Genomic DNA, 14,516 nt, shown 5'->3' with positions numbered 1-14,516 from the left:
TGCATCACGCACTCCGCCCCGTGAGGCGGGTATAAATACAGAAGCGGATGCAAACACCATCTGTTTTTCACTGAGGACCCGAGCATAACTCGGAGTTAGCGGTGGTCCAACTATAGTGTCAAAGGGACTACGTCCTTCAGGGAACGGTGGGTTGCATACGCAACCAGGACGTTCCATGACAATTCATGGTAAATTATGCTACAACATGGTAAATCCTGCTACAACATGGTAAATCATGGTAAACTGTGGTAAATTATGCTAGAATCAAAGTAAATCATGCTAGAACGTGGTAAATTATGTAAACTATGGGAATTCATCGTAAACTATGGTAAACCGTGTTAGCATGATGCTAGCAAAATGCTAATTATGATTAGCATGATGCTAACATGATTATCATAGTTTACAATGATTTCATTTTGCAGAGATATAGGTCTTGCTAAACGGTTGCTAGGGTACTCTGTTTGGTTGCTATGTAGTTGCTTGGCAGCTGCCAATGATGAAACTCCAAAAGGCTGCTTGTCAGTATGGATGATACAACTCCCATGCCTCTGTGACATTCAGAATGGAAGATGTCCCTCTTTGGAATTTGGTTGCTAAGGTGCTTGACAATGGTTGCTAGGGTGGGGCTGGAAGTGTTGAGGTGATTCATGATTGGCTGTTTGCTGCCCCGAGTCAAACGAGACCACCCTCATTTTTCTAAGACACTTGTTACGACCCGTGAGGTCTGTGTGCGTGTTTTGTGTGTTGCTGTGGGTGTTTTCTGTCTCTCTTTTGCAGGTGTCTTGAATCTGGCGTGGTGAGAATCCCGCAGCTGAAGCAGATCAGTGGCAATTAGTGGGGTGTATAAGTCTGTCAAGTGACTCTGTGGAGGCAGCTGTCGGACCGGGGTTTCCGATCAGCTGGGTGTCGGCGTGGTGAGCGGCAGGCAGTCTCCGCGTGCGTTTCAGTAACGCGGTGGGAGCCGTGGAGACTATATTGTGTTGCCCTTTTGAGTATTATTTTTGTATTTTAATTTACATAAGGCTGAAATAAATACATGAACTTGACACATGTTTTGAGTCATCCTTGGTTTTTCCACCCTGGGTATATCTGTTTGTTAGTCCCACACCTCTAGACAAGCCGGGGACATAACACACTTATATACAAAGATATCCCTTTGATTTCTTTCAATGGAAGTCTATGGGACTTGTTGCTAAGGTGCTCTAAATGGTTTCTAGGGCATGGCTTGATAGCTTCACAATGATCTTGAGAGACTGATTGGTCGTCTGAGTAAAATGAGCCCGTCCCCTTGTCTCTATGACACTGTGATCCAGAGTTATGACCAATACAAAATCCCTATGCAATTTACCATAGTAGGAGAAACACATGCGATTCATGGGCCGATCTTCGCCATAGTATGTCTATGGGGCAACTTTTGAGCAGCTCCTGCCCCCCAGGGTGCAACCTTTACCCCATTGTGAGGTATGTTCTTACCAGTGGGGATTTCTTTAAGACTGCAAGGGAAGCTTGGCTTTCCCTATAATGTCAAAAAAATAATTGTCAAATATGTACTACTGTGTTAACATTTTATTGACTAAAAATGCGTTAGAACACGTTCATTCAGTCTTTCATTTGTCACGTGACAGACACAATGAACGGATGGTTCATGAACGACTCATCAAAGTTGCTGAAGCTGTTCGAGCTCAGTCCCATCTCGGATTTTGGAAGTGTAGTCGAAAGACAAACTGCAGCAACCTATTTCTTGGTATTTGCTTTTCGAAATTGCTTGCCAATTTTCATAATACATTTCACACAATTATATATTTATATCTTTATTATAATATTACTTATTATATTGTTATATTATTAGTAGTAATCATTTAAAAAATATTATTAAAATAATTCAAAAAATATTATTATTATTAGTAGTATTATTATACTTTATTATATTATTATTTATACCTATATTATATTTATACAATTATACCCAACTCTGCTGGCCATTGAGAGGACACTGGTCAAGTCACTGGAAAAGACGCCTAGTTGGTATGACAGGGTCACAGAGCATTTTCTTGAAAAGGAACGTAGGGCAGAATTTACGTATAAATAAATGGACAATTTTTATGATGTAGGCCAAAAATGAGCTTCCCCTCTTTGAAAGACCAGCAGCCGCCACTGGTTCTTACAGAGCCTGCCAGCCTCTTCAAATGTGGCAAATCACACGTTTCTGCGAAATCCTCGCTCTGAGCTTTGACTCAAAGTTTGTCGCAATGCAAAGTCTATGGGACTTTTTCGCCTCTGATCGCTACTAAAAGTCAACTTTAGCACATCTCTCCTCAATAATCTGCATGTTTTGACGCCTTATTTGTGGGTCTGTGACAAAAGCTGCAGGAAAAACTTGTGCAGAAGAAGAAGTATGAGCAACAACAATACAGGGTGGGCCATTTATATGGATACACCGTAATAACATGGGAATGGTTGGTGATATTAATGTCCTGTTTGTGGCACATTAGTATATGTGATGGTCACCACCCATCTTGAGGAGTTTGCCCCCTCACATATACTAATGTGCCACAAACAGGACTTTAATATCACCAACCATTCCCATGTTATTACGGTGTATCCATATAAATGGCCCACCCTGTAGTGATGCCTTGCTTTTGTTTTTATTATTGCTGGGAGAAAAAATCTATTCACCAAGCGATCACGATTTTAATGATTCTAAAAATTTTTTTTATTTTTTTTTTTTTTCAGAATTGATACTCTGAACAGAGGTTAAAATTTGTTATCTTTGAGTGTTGAGTGACGTAACATCCCAAGTGGATGCGTGGAAGAGACGTGGGACTAAACGCACTGAAAGCCCTCGCGCTGCTCATATGCTCATTGTTCCTGATGTCTGGAAATCTGCTCTGGTTGTACCCCTGTTGAAAGGCGGTGATCCAACCAGCCTAAATAAATACACATTAGCGAACAGCTAAAGGAATTTTTGGTTAGTAACAACATTTTGTCTAGGTTTCAGTCCGGTTTCAGAAAGAATCATAGTACGGTAACTGCCACTATGAAAGTTCTAAATGACATTACCTGCGCCCTAGATAATGGAAGATCATGTGTTGCAGTGTTTATTGATTTGACTAAAGCTTTTGATACTGTCAATCATGGTGTAACGAATATAACTCAACTAAAGGGAATATTAATAATTAATCAGGGATATGATTAACGTATCGCATACAGGTTAAATCACCCGAAAAGGAGGATACTTTTGCCAAGGTATCTGTATAGAGGGATAATCAAATACAACGTATTATAATCAATTACCCATACAGGTAAGCAAAAATAGATCAATTGTATCAATAATTAATCACAACAAATTAAAATTAACCATTAATATACCAATAGTTCAGGATAACCCTTAATGGAATTAATTTGTTATCGAATAATCCGTTCGTCCAGCGGACGGATCGCACGATCCTTTATCAACCCTCAAGAAAAGTTATCCTTTTATAGACTCTCACGAAAAGGGTATTTTCCTGGCCACGGAAAATGACTTTTCTGTTCTATAAAAATACTAATTAAAGTATCAACAAATGTAAAGCTTGTAGCTTAGATCTAACATTGAAGGGACTTCGTAATGTTGAGCAAACAGAAACAATCAGGAAAATATATATATATTGTTTTTAATAATACAACTACGAATACGGAATAATGTAGTCTCGTTGTGACTGCGAAAGACAAGCGTGCGTGTGTCCGTTTGAGTTGGGCGCTCTGTTCGTGCTTCCGTAGGCGAACAGCGTTTGCGGGAAGTTCAAAAGGTCTACTTCGAGTTAAAGTTGCTGGCTGCGTTCCCTTCACTGAACGTACGAAAAGTCCGAAGACGAAAATAAAGATGAAAAAGGGAGTTGTAGGACAAGGAATCTCTCACTGGCGAAAAAGGGCACAGAGCTGCATTAATATGTAGAATTATACACGTTTAAGGTTCACTTACATGACTAGAGAAATCATGGTTAGGCTACTGTAACATGGGAAAACATGCAACACACCAAAACAATATCATATACATTTGGTAATGTCTTTATATGAGGAGTTTAATGTTCAAAGTTTGTGTGTGTGTGTGTGTGTGTGTGTGTGTGTGTGTGTGTGTGTGTGTGTGTGTGTGTGTGTGTGTGTATTGGAATGTCTGTGTCACGTTGGTCCTTATCTGTCCTGGGGATCTCTCTGAAGCTCACCACAGGGGAAGAAAAATGTTGGTTTTAGGTTCTGGAGTGTCTCTGAGAGGATCACAGAGTCGTAAAAGGGTGTCAGAGAGCAATCTAAACCCAGACCTGGTGGCTCCATGCCAGTAATTTAGATGCTCGAGAGTCCTGATTTACATCCAATGAGTTCAAAGTGTAAAAGCTTTAGGATTTGAGAAGGCATTGTGCTCAGAAAACACAGTCAGACTTTAATTCAGAACAAATGCAAGAATGATTCATTAATAATGAACAGATGGCTGAATACAATCCGCCATTAGTGTTACAATGGTATTTTCTATCGCGTCTACACAATATCAGTCTTTCTGAAAGCGCATTAGGTTGGATTAGGAACTACTTAAAGAATAGGTGCCAAATGGTGCAAATTAAGTTTCTGATAGGCTCAGTATTGAATCTGGTGTGCCACAGGGGTCTATTTTGGGTCCCCTGTTATTTACATTATATATTAACAATCTTGGTGATAACCTATCAGACGCAAGTATTCATTTATATGCAGATGACACCATCATTTATTGTTTTGCATCCTCCATTGATAGTTGTATTTCAAAGTTGTAGGAAGCATTTGTAATAGTTCAGCGCAACCTCCACTTTTTAAAACTAGTTCTGAATGATAATGCATGGTCTAATGCAAAATGCATGGTCTTTTCTAGGAAACATAAGTGTGAATCTTCTCCACCACCTCTTTACACTCTGCAGGGTAAATCTATAGAACTGGTCTCCTCCTACAAATACCTAGGCTTTGTGTTGGAGGAGGACTTATCATTCAAGTTACATGCAGGGCCGGCGCGTCCATATAGGCGAACTAGGCAATTGCCTAGAGCGGCACTTTTGTAAGGGCGGCAAAATGTGTGCCAATCGGGAATGAACAATTCACAAAATAGGCTACATGATTTGCTGCCCCGCCCCGCCCCGCCCCGCCCCCTGCTCTCACGAGTCATGAGTCATGACTGAGTGATGGGAAGTTCGGATCATTTTACTGTCTCTCTTGTTCGATCTCGTTCATCAAAATGAACGAATCTTTATTTGAGTCATTTCGTTAATTTAAGTGGCTTTAAATGTTACACTTTTAACAGCCAAATTCCCCGAATCACATCCACATACGCATATAGTATATTTGCTTCCTCTTGGCCTACTAAAGTGTTCCTGCAACGGGAGTGTTCTCTGGCTATAGAGCGCAGAACAGCGGAGTGTGTGTGGACAGAAGTGCATGCCTGAGCTTGTGTTTTGGGTTAAGCTGCATTGCTTTGACATTGTGGAAAATATAACAATAGAAACAAAATGTATTAGCCTTTTTACCTGTTATTATCAATCTAAATTAATCTCGTTTTTAACTTAATTTCATTTTTCTTTATTTAAATTTCGTTTTTCTTTATTTAAATTTTACATTTTGTTTTTTCTTTATTTAAATTTCGTTTTTTCTTTATTTAAATTTTAAATTTCGTTTTTTCTTTATTTAAATTTAGTTTTTTCTTTACTGAAATTTTTAATTCTGTTTTTTCTTTATTTAAATTTTGTTTTTCTTTATTTAAATTTTGTTTTTCTTAATTTAAATCTACCCTTTACTGTGTCAGTAATTTGTTAGTCAGAAAAATACCTTAAAGTATTGCTTAATTTAACAGACCTGTGTGTGCGTTTTATATCACTAGTGCAGCGTGCGTTATAGCCTATATAAGCCCTTCCCGCGTGAGGTGCGCCGCTTCCTGCTCGCGTTGTTCTGTAGTTTACTAAAAGTTTATTAATTCTGAACGTGTCGCGTCTCGCGTGTCCATATTGCACCACCAAATGCGACACTGCACTCCCTTGTGAAGTCGATTGGATGAACGGTTCTCGAAATAATCAAAATGCAAACGGACATAAAGACACATAGAGAATACTGCCTTTATTCGAGAGAAGAATATGTTCAGCACCCTCTCGAAGCTTTGAATATTCGATGTTCATTACTACCGAAGCTTCGAAGCTCAAAAAATGGTATTCGGACGGCACAAATGTTTTGCGCCTAGAGCGGCAGAAGTGCACGCGCCGGCCCTGGTTACATGTTAAACAATTGCTGTCTAAGTTAAGGTTACAGCTGGGGTTTTATTTTCGGAATAGTGCCTGTTTAACACAGTCAGCCAAGAGAAAGTTGGTGGAAGCTACCTTCTTACCTGTCTTAGATTATGGAGATGTTTTTTTTTACAGAAATACCACTAAGGCTCTTTTTCAATCATTAGACTCTGTTTATCACTCTGCTTTAAGATGTATAACTCATACAAATCATTATACTCATCACTGTGCACTGTATGAAATGGTAGGTTGGCCTTCACTTCACTTAAGAAGGTACAAGCATTGGCTTATACTTGTGTACAATTTATATATTGGGGATATTTGGTGATATTTAATTTAATTAATCAATCAACGATACTATTGATCAGCATTACCAAACGTGGACGTTCCACTAGAAACAAACATTGATGTATTGTTTTAATTTATTACTGTGAAGCTGCTTTGATACAACCTATGTTGTGAAAAGCGCTATATAAATAAACTTGACTTGACTTGACTTACAAGGCCATAGTTGGCCAGCTTCCTCTGTATATGATTAGTTTATTAACTGTCAATAGTCAAGGGTATAATCTGCGTTCAAGTAGATATATTCTTTTAAATGTTCCCTTAATGAAGACAGAGTTTGAAAAAACTGCTTTTACTTATAGTGCACCAACTGCTTGGAATGAGATTCAAAGATCATTGAAACTTACTGTATTTATTTCAATCAATGAGTTTAAGTTATATCTCAACCAAACTGTCTGCACCTGTTCTTAACTTTTAATTTTGTTTTATTGTTGTGTGTGTGTGTGTGTGTGTGTGTGTGTGTGTTGTGACTATTGTTTTATGTACTTATTTTTACTTTGTCTGTTTTTATTATGTTTACTGTGTGCTGCTACCTTGGCCAGGGCTCACTTGTAAATGAGATACCTATCTCAATGTGATTTTCTTCCCTGGTTAAATAAAGGTATAATAAAAAAAAAAAAAATATATATATATATATATATATATATATATATATATATATATATGCAGAGAGAGAGATAAGACAGAAGAGCTGCACGATTCATCTTTAAAAGACTGTGATCTCCATCAGACACACTCGCAATCTTTCAGTCTGTCTGGCTATTAAACTTTGACAAAATCACATCGCAACATTCAGATCTGTGTTGGCGCTCCCGCTGACCCGGAGAGAGTCGTCATGAAAGCGCTTCACAAACAGTCTTTTCAACCTAATGGTATCATTATTTATGTGATCCAATAGTTCAAATTATGATAGAAGTACTGGGATAAAAGTTTAAAGTTCAAATATGAACACTGATGTCTACGATAGCGATCAAAATCAGCTTTTGATAGAAACTTGGTGCTTAAAATAACGCATTTATCGATTACATTGTTTCAACAAGAGACTGTTAAAAATTGTTAAATCATTTATTCAAGAGACTGTAGTATTGTATGATAGTCCTGAAATAAAAGTCAGAAAGATGTGATGATTTGTTTTTGTAAATATGACTCATCTTATACATCATGTACGGTCTGTATAAGTGTATGATTTAACTTTTCCCCATGGTCTTGTGTTAAAAAAAAATTGCAATATATTGCAAAATCGAAGCGCAATACTTGTAGAATCGCAATTGTTTAAAAAAAAAAAAAAAAATTCGCAGAACATATCGTATCAGCACCCAAGTATCGTGATAGTATCGAATCGGGAGATGGGTGTATCGTCCCAGCCCTAGTAATTAGAGATCTCTTGGCAAAATAACTTGTTTGCTTCCATGATTCGGGGAGAAAAACTTACAAGTGTAGACTAGTGCCAGTGCAGCCAACTCTCAGACATTCAGTGCGAGACTCACGCTATTGACACTGTTCACACACTTACTCATGTTACACAACCATATTCTCACGCAGTGAAAAAAATCACAGAGCAAAGACACTGACACCAACAGACAAGAGCAGATTACTATGATATGAAAAAGTCTCAGCTTTCTTCAGCTTTTTTTATTACAAAATTCAAACAATAAATACCGCTCCATAATCCCCACAGCAAGCTAAACTCAAAGTTGTCAGCCCTGCTAGTGCTAAGCTAAAATGGTTAGCATTTCCATTTGTATGCACTTTTGAGATTCATTAACCAAAATAAACAAAATAAAGGCTCTTTGACTGAAAGCGTTATATTTCTTCAAGATTACTATAGATATTGTAATATATTTTTATCATTAATTATTTTGGCCATGACAATCGTGTAGTCAAGTCAAGTCAGTCATCTTCATTTATATAGCGCTTTTAACAATGTAGATTGTTCCAAAGCGGCTTTACAGAGATACAAGGATAGTTTAAAGTAACAGAGATTGTTTTGGCTTTATAGCAGTTCTTGAATAAAGTTATTTTCCAGCTAAAGTTAATTTGATTGATTCACTTCCATCGCAACGATCATTAGTTATTAACTTAGGGGCCGCTAACACGACACCGTTTTAACAGGAAACTCTACACAGACTTTAAACGCGAAACCTGTGCAAACGCTGATGGCGTGCACATGCGTATTACGAGTTCAGTCTATTGGTGTGCACGTTTGAATAAATGTGCGCAGGTTTGTAATTCCCTACAAACCAAGCCTTAAAAAACTACTTGTCTGGCCTTAACATTTTGATACAGAATTGTATCACTTCGGGGTAGATACGCGAACCGAATTTTCCCGACAACAGTTTATCTGTCGAGTGGTAAAGGGATCCTCCATAGGGAGAGACTAGTTGGCACTTTAGCACCCCGCTATGACATCGGGTCCAGGCGAAGGTCCTTTTTGGTATCATTTTGGTAAGATTGGTATGAAAGAGCACACCTAGGTTCCTAACCGACGACGAAGACTTGACAGAGCAGCCATCGAGTGTTAGACAGTATTCTAGATTATTACGTGAGGAAGTTTTTTGTCCAATAATTAGAATCTGTTTTTTTAGAATTTAGTAGTAGGAAATTACTATTCCGTTAATTTTGTAAATTGGTAAGTTTCGTTAGGTTTTGAAGAAATATAGAGCTAAGTATCATCAGCATAACAGTGAAAATTGATTCCATGCTTCCTAATGTTATCTCCTAAGGGTAGCATGTACAGAGTGAACAGCAACGACGGTCCTAGTACTGAGCCTTGTGGTACGCCGGCCATACTGAACTTGTGATCGATGAGACATCTCTTCATTTACTGCTACAAACTGATAACGGTCAGATAAGTATGATTTAAACCATGCTTGTGCAATTCCACTAATGCCAATTCTGTCAGGACCACTACCGTCAAATACGATTGACAATTAGCATACAGTTTGGATTGGCGGTATGGTTCCGTTCTGGGCGAGAACTCCCTGCGCATCCATGCAGCCTAGCATAGATAAGAGCAGGGAGAGCAGCAATAACCCCCCAAAACAAAACCATATGCCAATATCCCCCAAACCCAACTGACAGCGCAATCTGGATGCTTTTGTAGTTACCTGAGTGAGCCAAGGCAACAAGCATGTTGCCAATACCTGAAAAGCTTGAGCAACAACATGCTACCAACAATACCAGAAAGCCTTAAGCAACAAGTATGTTGCCCTTACCTAGATGGCTTAAACGAGTATGTTGCCAATACCCACATATGCCACAGCAACAAGCATGTTGTCAATACCCGAAATGTTTAGCAGTAAACATGCATATTGCAATGAATGACATACCACCTGAAATAAAGAAGTGAAAATTGAGATTAATCAGCTGCAAAATTAATCAGCTGCTTGCTTGTTGTATATCCGCATCCAGTTCCAGTTTCTTTGAGTGATGCCTGTGAGCTAGAGATAAGAGATAGAGATTTAATTTTTCATTGGAAATAAGTACTGAAGGTACACAATACTGAAGTAATCCTGGTGGAAACTTCTGGTTCACACAAAATTAGCAACACATGTCATTAATACAGCTGGATGGTTTAATGTAACAAGCGTGATGCTGATGCTTGGATATATTTAGTCACAAATATGTAGATTTGAATAAATTCTGATCACTAGACAAGTTATTTGTTGAAGTGGGGAAGCATACACCCTACAGCAATAGCTCCGACTAGTGGCAACAAACTGATACAACTAGCACGTTGTAGAAATCACAGAACTATTGCTAAAACTAGTGTAGTTTGGCGGGGGAAGCATACACCCTACAGAAATAGCTCCGACTAGTGGCAACAAACTGATACAACTAGCATGTTGTAGAAATCACAGAACTTATTGCTAAACTAGTGTAGTTTGGCAGGGGAAGCATACACCCTACAGCAATATCTCCGACTAGCGGCAAGAAAACTGATACAACTAGCATGTTTGTATAACCATAGGACTAGTATTAAAATTAGTGTAGTCCGGTCGGAGAAGCATAAACCCTCTAGCTCTGATGCTGCGTTCACACCAAACGTGAATATGCGTCTGGCGCGAGTGATTTCAATGTTAAGTCAATGGTAAGACGCGTTTACGCGCGTCTGGAGGTCTTGCGGCGCGAATTCGCGTCAAACGCGGCGTCTAGTTCGCGCGAATGACGCGAATTGAGCGTCTGGCGCGTTAAGCGCGAATTGTGCTTTTTGTGCATTCACGCGTTTGACGCGAATTCGCGTCTGCCGCCTGAGTTGAAAAATCTGAACTTCTGCGTCAATTCGCGCCGCGTTAACCAATCAGGAGCCTGCTTGCTGCTGTCACGTGGTGAACTGAGAGTTTATAATGTTATTTTATGTTTGGCCTCAATATTTTGTAATATGTTACAAAATAACAATTCAGAAAACAAAATAACAATTCAGAAAACACAAGACAATTTAGAAAACAAAATAACAATTCAGAAAACACAAGACAATTTAGAAAACAAAATAACAATTCAGAAACCACAATAACAATTCAGAAAACACAACGACATTTCAGAAAACACACTCACATGTCACTCTACTTATTGGCACATCCGGTCTTCATTGGCATGTGCCAGTGGATAGTGACGTATCATTGACATTATCGCGACACACTGACACTGACACTGACACGACACCTGACTGACACAGAGTCGCAGAACATGTCACCGTATGTTGTGAACTTGTGACACCTCCAGTAGTGACTGACAGATAGGGGTGGGCGGATCGATCTAAATATCGATAGTATCGATGCCAACACTGGTATTGGTATCTGATCGATACAATTGTAATTGAATCAATATTTTAATTTAAATATCTCTCCTCTACGTTCACTATACTTTGCTCATGTCTTCTACCTCTACAATCCTGAGCAAAGGCTGCTTTCACATCCTGGCCCACTTTGCTCCTCCTCCCCCTCCTGCTGCTCTGCTGTGATTCGTTGTTGTGTCGTCACGTGACTCACTGACACAACGCGCCAAGGAGCAGCGAAGGCCACAGTGTGAGGCTGATAGCACATTGAATGAGAGATCAGGATGGCCTAGAGGAAGAGAAGCCTTGTGTGGAGCTATTTTATGGCACTAAATGATAGTACTGCAACTTGTGATACGTGTAAAAAGAGCATTCGATACTGTGGCAACACTACAAACCTATACAAACACTTAAAAACACATGACAAGGAAAATGCTGAGCTACAAAAACGAAGAAATGAGGAGGGAAATCCATCCACTTCCAGACCCCCGGCACAGAGACAGAGTTCGTTGGGAGAGTCATTTCAGAGAGGCAGAGAATACCCAGGTAGCTTGTAAGAGTAGGCTAATATTATGTTAGTCATGTCATATCGCATCTTCAGCATTAGTTAGTGTGATTGTTCAAGAATAAGACATCGCGAAGCTGAGAGAAACCTGACTAACTTTAATTCTTACATTTAGACCTGGGTTATATTCACTTATCCCGCGCACCCCCCTCTAACATTAGATTACACTTGTGCAAATGTGGAAAGTCGTAAACCAAAACTTGAAAAATGATTTAGGCCTACAGCCTAACAGTGTGCTAATATAATGTCTATTGTCTAGCATGGCAAACACCTATATTGAGCTGTTGTCTAAGATAACAACTGGCTCGTCCATATGTTTGCATAAAGGCTATCATGCACTCCAGATTGCTTCCATCTAGTCAAACATGTCCATCATTACCGCATTTATTGATAAGCTAGAAAATAAACATGAATGTTGTTGAGCAATCACACACATTTTGTTGTCAAAATGTAGGCCTAGTATAGATCATATTCAGACATTCAAATAATATATGCAGCCCATTGAAACGTGTTATCTATAAATATAGTATTTTTTGCTTATGTGACCTGCTATATTTAGGCTACATTATTGACATACATTATAAGAGACATTTTATTATTTCACCTAGGTGATTCCCCAAGAGCTGTGGATATTACTCTGAAGCTTACCAAAATGATTGCAAAGGACTTGCAACCTGTCTCTATAGTTGAGGATGAGGGTTTTAGGGATTTTGTTCATACCCTCGATCCACGCTACAAGATTCCAAGTAGGAAAAGTTTAACCGTGGGGAACATACCAGCATTGTATGTAGAGTGCCGTTCAAAAGTGAAACAATCTCTGGATGGTACAAACAGTGCTATAATTACAACAGACATGTGGACATCAAGAACCACAGAGGCTTACTTAACTGTCTCATGCCGTTTTATTGATGAAAACTGGCAAATACAAGCATATGTCTTGGAGACCTGTAGTTTTTCAGGACAACACACCGCTGACAACATTTGTTCAGAATTGAAATGAATCACTGATGAATGGGGTATATCAGACAAAGTTCAGGCCGTAATCACAGATAATGGTGCCAATATGGTTGCTGCTGTGCACAGAGCAGGGTGGAAACATTATCCATGCTTTGCACACACCTTAAATTTAGTGGTGCAAGACTCCATTAAGGCTCTCCCTGGTCTTCTGGACATCCAACACAGATGTAGTGCTATAGTAACCTTCTTTCACCACAGCACAAGAGCAGCAGAGAGGCTCAAAGTAATTCAAGAACAACAGAATTTGAGCAGAAGGATGTGGTGACCACTGTGCTCTATCTGCTTGGAAAGAACTCACCGTGCCTAAGCGAGGAAGATTGGTCATTGATAAGTCTCTCCATTGATGCCCTGAGACCATTTGAGGAAATCACCAGAGAAATATCATCTGAAAAACATGTTTCAGTGTCAAAGGTGATTCCCCCTGCTATCACTCCTTTTGAAATCAGCTGCATCTAATGACAACGCCGGGGTAATACGCTACCTAGCTGCTGAGCTGTCAGCACAATGTCAGAGTCGTTTCCGAGGTATTGAAACCTGTTATGGTCTTGCAGTCAGCACCTACCTAGACATAAGATTTAAAAACCTTGGGTTCCGCGATATGGCAAATGTTGAACCTGTGAAAGCGCGACTCATCACTGAAATGAAGTTGATCAACCAGACTTCGGCCCCTTCAATGTCAACCCCTCCTGAACCAAGCTCAAGCTCTGCCACCAGCTCTGCCTCATCAATGGCTCCTGCGACTACCTCATGCTCCCCTGCAGGGGCTGCTGCAAAAGGTGGGATATGGATGGAATTTGATTCTCAAGTACTGGCTTCCCAGCAGCATCGCACAACTGGCACAGATTCCCTAACTGAAACGCGACGCTACACAGAAGAGTAGCCAGTTCCAAGGGATCAAGACCCACTTCTTTGGTGGAAAAAGAATGAGGCAACATTCCCCTCTCTAAGCAAGCTAGCAAGGAAACACCTGGGAGTCATTGGCACATCAGTTCCATCAGAAAGAATCTTCTCCAAGGCAGGACAGCTAGTGAGCGATAGAAGAAGTGCCATAAAACAGAAAAATGTAAATATGTTGTTGTTTCTCAATTAAAACCTCTGACTTGAACAGGGGACAGGGCCCAGAAGGGAGGCTCAGGGAATGTAATTGCACAGGTATATTTGTTCTTTGTTTGTTCTTCAGTAATAATTGTGTGCACTTTATTTCACTTTATTTCATTTGCTTTTAAAACCAGAAAAAAGGGAGAGATGTGTTATTCTTTCTTTCTTTATTTTTTAAAAACGCTATAAAGCAGTGGTTCTCAACTCCAGTCCTCGGGACCTGCTGCTCTGCACATTTTGTATGTCTCCCTTATTTAACACACCTGAATCAGATCATCAGCTCGTTAAGAGAGACTCCATGAACTGAACTGAGTGTGTCAGATAAGAGAGACATACAAAATGTGCAGAGCAACGGGTCCCGAGGACTGGAGTTGAGAACCACTGCTGTAAAGCATTCATTCCACAGTGCCTACTAACTAATAATTTTGTGCACTTCAATACATTAATA

The 14,516-nt window shown here is 39.5% G+C and overlaps 1 long non-coding RNA gene and 1 pseudogene across 2 annotated transcripts in view; one reads left to right on the top strand and one right to left on the bottom strand.

Annotated features, from left to right (window-relative positions):
• LOC307157607 (NACHT, LRR and PYD domains-containing protein 12-like) overlaps positions 1-14,516 on the bottom strand; it is a 167,122-nt pseudogene that overhangs the window by 142,902 nt on the left and 9,704 nt on the right. The window lies entirely within an intron of this gene.
• Positions 10,647-10,852, top strand: LOC307157827. Its single transcript, XR_013821092.1, has 2 exons — positions 10,647-10,751; positions 10,794-10,852. It is a non-coding gene; the product is annotated as an uncharacterized lncRNA (long non-coding RNA).

The sequence above is a fragment of the Squalius cephalus genome (genome assembly GCF_949319135.1).
Source record: "Squalius cephalus genome assembly, chromosome: 4".
NCBI classification, from domain to species: domain Eukaryota; kingdom Metazoa; phylum Chordata; class Actinopteri; order Cypriniformes; family Leuciscidae; genus Squalius; species Squalius cephalus.
The sequence above is the reverse complement of the archived record's forward strand: the minus strand, read 5'-3'. Positions and strand labels throughout refer to the sequence as shown.